The following is an 8,077-nucleotide window of genomic DNA, read 5'->3' as shown; positions in this document are numbered from 1 at the left end:
CCCTCAAGCTCAAGACAGCATCTGTACACCAAGCAACTGTCTGAAAACACATAACTTATCTTTACCTAGAGACTTAGCAAAGATATCAGCAACATGTTCATCAGTCTTCACATACATGAGATAAACTCTTCCTGCAAGAACCATCTCTCTAATGAAGTGGTAGTGTACCTCAATGTGTTTTGTCCTGTCATGGTATACTGGATTCATGGCCAAGAGTACACTACTAAGATTGTCACATAGCAGAGTCATTGGAGCATCTACCTATATATCCAAATCAGCCATAAGCTTGAGTAGCCATGCAATCTCACATGCTGTCAATGCAGCACCCATGTACTCTTCCACCTCAGTACTTGATAAAGCAACTGTAGGCTGCTTCTTGCTGCTCTAGCTGATCATTTTGCTTTCAAACCTGAAAGCATAGCCACTTGTAGATCTACGGTCATAGAAGCATCCTGCCCAATCTGCATTCGTGTATCCAACCAGTTTCAAGGGCTTATCTCTCACGTAGAACAACCCATAATCTACAATGGACTTAATATATCTCATAATGCATCTAGCCGCATCCAAGTGTGGCTTCTAAGGCTTTTGCATAAACTGGCTTATGAGCCCTACAACATAGCTCAAATCAGGCCTAGTGATGGTCAAGTAAATCAGACTGCCAACCATCTGCTTGTACATAGTCACATCCTCAACTTCAGTCCCAGTGCTCATGTCTAGCTTTACATTCTGATCAAGAGGTGTGTCCAATGGTTTGCATTCAGCCATGCCATACTTCTTTAGCATTTCCATGGCATAGTGCTTCTGCATCAACCATAAACCATTTTTAGCTGTAACCACCTCAATGCCCAAGAAATACTTCAAATTACCTAAGTCTTTCATATCAAATTCAGTTTTCAGCATCTTCATTACATGATGTATGCCCAAGTCATCATCACTAGTGATCATCGAATCATCAACATATATGACCAACACTACCAAGCCACTATCAGTCTTTTTCGTAAATAGGCTGTGATTAGCCCTACCAACAGCAAATCCCAAGCTCTGCATGTAGTTATTGATTCTTGCATGCCAGGCTCTCAGAGCCTACTTCAGCCTGTACAATGCTTTTTTCAGCCTGCATGCATAAGTGCTGAAAATCAGGGTGTACATACCCTTCCGGCTGACCCATATAGACATCCTTTGCCAAGTCACCGTTGAGGTATGCATTCTTCACATCCATCTATTGCAATTTATAGCCTCTAGTTGCAGTCAAAGCAATCACAGTGTGTACGGTTGCCATGTTGGCAACATGGCTAAATGTTTCTCATGATCAAGTCCATATTGTTGGGCATACCCCTTAGCAACCAGCTTGGCTTTGCACCTTTCCACACTGCCATCCGACTTGCATTTGATTTTGTAAACCCATTTGCAGCCAATGGTCCTTTTTCCCTTCAGGCAGTGGCACAAGATCCCATGCTTTATTTTCGGCCAAGGCATTCATTTCTTCATCCATAGATGCACACTAGTTCTCATCTTTTACTGCTTCAGCATATGTACTTGGTTCTTTGATCTCCATCACTTTTGTCATGTAAGAATAATGCTTTGCAGAGTAGCCACTATACATCAACCTGTCGATAGGATATCTGACCCTCTACGAGCGTCTCGGCTGTGGTGCACTGCTCGATTTCCCTTTCTCATGAGGCGGAATGTACATGTTCTACCTAGTACCAGGTGTATACACAGCCGGAATACCAAGTTCACTGTCTAGATTATTAGCTGAGTTATAGCTAGAAGTCATCCTGCCAGGTGTCATCACACCAGATATATCATCAATGACTTTTCCTTTTCCTTTGCTATCCACTACATCATGTCTCCCCCTCACTAACATAGTGGTGACAGTGGATGGTGAGCCAGAGCTCTGCAATCTCCCTGTCCATGGAGATACCGTCTGACCACTAGGACCTATCATAGTAGTACTCTGCTGCAAATCAGTTGTTGTAAATACATGAGTAGAAGGCGTATCTGATGGCACTTCAGTCGGTGATACACTCGGGGGGTTCACTATGTATATATTCTCTATATAACGTGCGTTCATGGTCTATTTATAAATATCCTAACCTGTGAATTTTTCTTGAATAAAACACAACCCTTTTCTATTCAATCTGTAAGTAACCCCTTTATATGACATCCTTCTGTATGTAAAAATGGTGTTTTAAAAACCCCTCATTTTGAACTCACGTTATATATACATATATTCATGAGTGGCCATCTCATCAAAGATGACATCCCTGCTCACCAAAGTCTCCTTGGTAGAGGGATTGTAGCATTTGTATGCCTTCTTCTCTTGCGAATATCCAATGAAAATACACTTATGCGCTTTTGGATTGAGCTTCTTCCTTTTCTCATCTGGGATGTGCACATAAGCAAGACAGCCAAAGACTTTCATGTGATTTACATTCGACTTATAGCCATACAGCTTCTCAAATGGCGTCATCTCATGAATACCTGCACTGGGAGTCCTATTCAAGATATACATGGCTGTCATAATAGCCTCAGCCCAATAATAGAGTGGCATCTTCTTTTCGTTCATCATGGCACGAGCAGCTTCCATCAATACCCTATTTTTACGCTCAGCCACTCCATTCTGTTGTGGAGTATAGCTGCAGGTAAGTTGCCTACGTATGCCATTTTCAGCCAAAAAATTATCAAACTCATTTGACACATACTCCCTACCGCTGTCTGATCTCAAGTAAGAGATATAGCAGTCAAATTCCTTTTCAACTTGCTTTTTAAACAGCTGAAAAACAGCAAACACCTCATCCTTTTTCCGTAGAATATACACTCAAGTATAGCGATTGTAATCATTAATAAATGTCACATAGTACTTCAAACCTCCCATAGATGCATTATGGGCTGGCCCCCAGACATCAGAGTGCACTAACTGTAGTAGACATGTACTGTGCCTTATATGCCTAACAAATGGCAACCTCGACTGCTTACCAAACTGGAAAGCATCGCATACATGACCAATCTCTATGTATTGGAACTTGGGTAAACTTGTAACAAGCTATTTTTTCTGCATAATTTGCAGCCTTTGCAAATTCACATGTTCCACTTGCTTATGCCAAATTTCCAAATCTCTGATAGTGCCAGAACCATGAACAAATATAGCTGAATTCAGCTCTAGCACAGTGGCATCAAGAGTAAACATTCTGCCATTCTTGTGACCGTGAGCAATCAACTTGCATCCATTTCCAAACTCTTCAATAAAGCAACCATGCTTATTGAACCTAACCTGCAAGTTTTGCTCCTGATAGAAAGTAAGTTCTTCGTTATCAATAGGACATGCAATACGTCATGCAAATTTTTTCTTTTTGCCATCATGAACCACAAGAGGCACTTTGCCTTTATGCTCAATGCTATGCTGCGTGTCATCACATGTGCATACATAGCCATGTCTTTCAGCTACCACGTTAGTAAACCAATCACCGTGAGGGGTCATGTGGTTCAATGCCCTTGAATCAATGTACCATACTGCATCATCAGTGGATTTTTCAGCAGGCCTATCTTTCACATACTGCATGGCAAACAATCTATCTCCTGAAGCATCATCTGTCTAACTGGATGTAGCAAAATGTCCATGCTGTTTGCCCTTCTGATTGCCTTGCTTCTTCCAGCAGTCCTTGGCAATATGACCATACTTCATGCAGTAATGACAATCCTTATCCTTATTCAGATTGTCAGATGGACGTTGCTACTACCAAGAGCCTCTACCTCTAGGGCTAGATCTCCCCCTGCCTCTAAAGTTTCCACCACCTCTTGCATTCAATACATGATGGTTGTTATTGCCATAGGATGCATTTTGATGGCCTCCTCTGCTAGAACCATAGCCTCTGCCACGACTGCCACGACTGCATTGATTGGAATAAAAGACTATATCCTTGCTTTTGGAACTGCTTGAGCCTGTAGCCAAGCAAAGTTTAGCCTCCTCATGGATAAGCAATGCAACCAGTTCATTGAAATCAGGCATTTCTGTCTGCATAGACACAGAAGTATTAAAAGACTTGTACTCTGGACCCAAGCCATTCAGAGTCACAGCAACCATATCTTCATCTTCAACTTGAGTACCAATAGATGCCAACTGATCCGCAATGGTCTTGATCTCTGTCACACAATCCTGTATAGACCTGCTCCTTCTCTCCATATTGTTAAATTTTTGCTTTAACTGTATCTTCCTAGCACTTGCAGTGGTGCCATAGTACTCGATCAAAATGTCCCACGCATCCTTAGGAGAGTTGCAGTTCATTATCTGCATTACCATGGCATTTGATATACATAGAGACAACTAATGCAACACCCTGTGAGCTCTTTCTGTCCAAGCTCGATATAATCACCTTTGATCAGCTGTAGGTCTCTCTGGGAGATCAGGTTCGATTTCTACTCCAGTCACCAACTCCCAATATCCTTTCTCGATTAAGAAGTTCTCCATGCGGAACTTCCATATGGCATAATTATGGATGTCTAATTTCTCCCCCACAATCTAGGTAATATTGTCTGTCATGTCAGCATTTGCCATGTCGTATGTTCTGCTTGACTACCTGCAAGCCAAAAATCTTTTGGACAATTCAGTTTCAGCTCGCAATTGTTTATGATAGTTTCTAGCACTCTATGTGCTCAGACAATCAGTATTTCAGCTTGAAAACCAATGATATATACATCTCTTGACACTTGGCAATCAGCTAGGTATGGCAGCCTACATGTAATATGGATTGCATTCAATGCAAAACCAACATGTATTTGGGCAACTTGTTCATGTACAGACAAGCAGTCTCTATAGGCTGAAAAATAATAGTAAACAACAACTCCTCTTTGAGCTCAACATAGAGGGTACGTGCCCCAAGGACACTTATAGTAGTTCAGAGATCTATTTCTACATACGGGGTTCCAGACGTGTCAATTTGACACTGAGTACATCATGTACTGCAAGTACAAGTGTAGAATATTCTACTTCAAATTCCAGCCAGCTAAGACCAGCCAATCACAATGTATTTCAGTCCACAAAGCTCCTCACAATGTCACATGCATATGCCGCCATACATGGAGTCAATACACGAACCTGACAGTATCCAAGATTGTCCTGTGTTCCAAAATGCAGTGACTTATAAAGCATTTACGTTTCATTCACTGTTCATTGACATTCAAGACCATCTCAAACCATTTGCTTCAACTCTACATATTTGCATCAACTCCCTCCTCATTGCTCAATGCATTTGACAGACAAAACTCAAGTCATCAAGTACCTGGAGCCAACCAGAGTCATCTAGTTCTCTTCAAGAGTCAAGAGATACATGCAGCCCACAAATTTGTTAGTTTTCAATCAAGTAAAATGCTTCAAATCTAAGTGCATTTTATCAGTAATTTTCAGCTCCAAGACATTCAAACTAATACATATGACTTCCAGTGTATGGCCAAGCTCAATTGTAGCTAGAGTACATGTCAAAGACTTCAATGCACCAACCAAGGTCAAGTATATGCTGCCCTCTCACTGTTAATAGCAGGTCTTCACTGTATTCAGATTTGTGTATCACTGTTACAGCTCACACATGAGCTCCCATCAGTGCATTTTCCTCTTATAATCTTTGAGTATCTCCCCAAGAGCATAACCAAGCATTTTATCAGTTAGAATGCAACCAATGTGTTGATTCAAGAGCAGGGAAGCTTTAGCTTGCATTAGGCACAATCACGTAGATTTGCACTCTTGTTCCAACAACACTTGATGAAGATACTGATGATGCCCATGCACTCTAATAAGCTCAATGAAGTCTTACAAGACTCCCCAACAAGCCATTGCCAGTATTTCATCCAATGAAGATCACAACCTTACAATGCATATCTTCAAGAAATAATGGCAGCCTGCATCTTCAAGGAACATACTTTGCCTTCAAGCTTCAGGGTCTGCTCCACCAATGCCATCCTCCAAAGAGCCCATTCATGGCTCTGATACCATGATAAAAGTCAGAGAGAGAGGTTGGAGCTAACACACAGTGAGAAGCCTCTTGCTCTCTCACATATATTCCATTGTATATCTTTTTTACAACTCAAAAGACTGTTTACAACCTAAGGTCATAAGGACCATTCACACCAAACAACTAAGTCCTAATCATCGACTTATTTAATGTCCGCATCATGTAGTACAGTTGGATGACTCAAGTGTCGGGTACAGTCATACCAAAGATAGAAAGCTGAGCTTGAAGTCTAACACTTTGCAACTCAAAATATATATTTTTATAATTCATTGTATGTAATAAAAATCTAGAGATTGCAACATGTCCCATTACCGCCACTATAGTGGTGAATGGTTGATTGGTAGCTTGGATTTGTCATGAGCATGTAAGTCCAATATAAAATCTGACATCAATAGTGCTATGAAACCCACAGGCTCCAAAGATGTGCATCTTAGTTGGTTTATTGCAGTCTCATTATTTGCACATTTGTTTGGTTCATGTGATGTTCTGAAGAAAACAAAGATTACTTATCAATGTAAGTGTCCATCCGAGGTATGGATGAGTCAGCTATTGGGTGAGTATTGGCAAGTGAAAAGAACACATTTTGATGAGACGATTGAGTGCAGGGTCAACCAATCTGATCTCACATTCAGGTAAACCTTTTTTACTACTTTGAATGCCTTGATTTAATTGATATAGGTCTTGCTTAGATGAATTGTTGTGTTATTCGCATTTACTTACCATTATTTTTGTTTTTATTACAGGTATTTCATCACTAGACAAACTCTGTGCATTCACTTTTGATATAGAAGATAGCAACTTTTGCGAGGGGAGCGGATAAGCTTGGATCAAGATACCCAAGATGAGACACATATAGCTCTCATAGAGGTGGTTATCTTGTGGAATGGTCATAATCCTTTTGTGGTCAGAGCAGAGAGCCATTGGCTCATTTCTTTTCTGAGACAAGAAATCCAATTAATATCCAATAAGCCCCTTTGCAACTTCTATTTCAAGTTAAATAATAGGAAAGTTAGGATTTGTAGTGAGCAATCCATGACATGTAAACAATGTGCTTCTTCACATATCCTTAAGATAGTGGAATCCTTGTAATTTTTTAAAATAAAGAACGAATATAAACTTTTTTTTAACTTCTGAGTACTTTCAATTTAGATAATCTGAGTTTACTATGATCTAAGCGTGCGATAATACATACTGTAATTAGTCAATCGTACTAGTTAAAATCATTATTAAATTGCAAGTTAGAGTTCTATAATCTATGCAATATTGTCTTTGCATAATGATATATTGTAGCTTATCTCTTCTACTTATTTTTTAAAATTAAATATTAAATTGGATCCAAGGGATTTTGAAGGTCTTTTAGATTTCTTTTCTTAAAAATTTTCTATATCTTTTGTAGTTGGACTTAAATATACTCAATGATCCAAGTATATTCGAGGATATAATAATGTAGAACGAGGCATTTGTCTATATGAGTGATTTTAATGGTTACTTTAAGGTATTGAAATAAAGAAACTAAGGTAAGAGTTTTAATTTGAAACTTTAGGGTTAAAAAAGAACATTTATTTAAAACCCTAGATACATAAAAGCTATAACTCCAAACTCATTTTCACTTTCATTTTCTACTTTCCTACACTTGTGCTCTCATTCCTTCTCTCTTTGTGTGCCATGGCTACCACTCCCACCTTTGTCGCACGGATTAACTCCACACACTACGCACACATAGGAGACTAGATATACCCTAGGTTTTGCATGACCTTGAGTCTAGAGAGCTCGCTTTTTGCCATAGACCCTAGCTTTAGTATACTGGCATCATTTTGTGATGCGGCAAACCCTCTCACCTACTCTATTCCGTACTCTACTCTCAAATGGGTCCCCATAGAATTCTTATATAGTTTACATGCTGGATCAAGCCATGCAAAGGTAATAAATTGAGCCCTCATGCATGTTGGGTAGCATCTCTGCACCAGAGCAGTGCCCACCTCATCCCATGACCATGCCACGATGGATATAATCGAGCATGATGCAACATTTGCCATATATGTTTTGTGCACTGAGGTGCAAGAGGACAATGA

Source organism: Lygodium microphyllum, chromosome 14 (assembly GCF_053477565.2).
Source record: "Lygodium microphyllum isolate KBCC chromosome 14, Lygodium_microphyllum_v1.1.10, whole genome shotgun sequence".
Classification (NCBI taxonomy): Eukaryota; Viridiplantae; Streptophyta; class Polypodiopsida; order Schizaeales; family Lygodiaceae; genus Lygodium; species Lygodium microphyllum.
The sequence above is the reverse complement of the archived record's forward strand: the minus strand, read 5'-3'. Positions refer to the sequence as shown.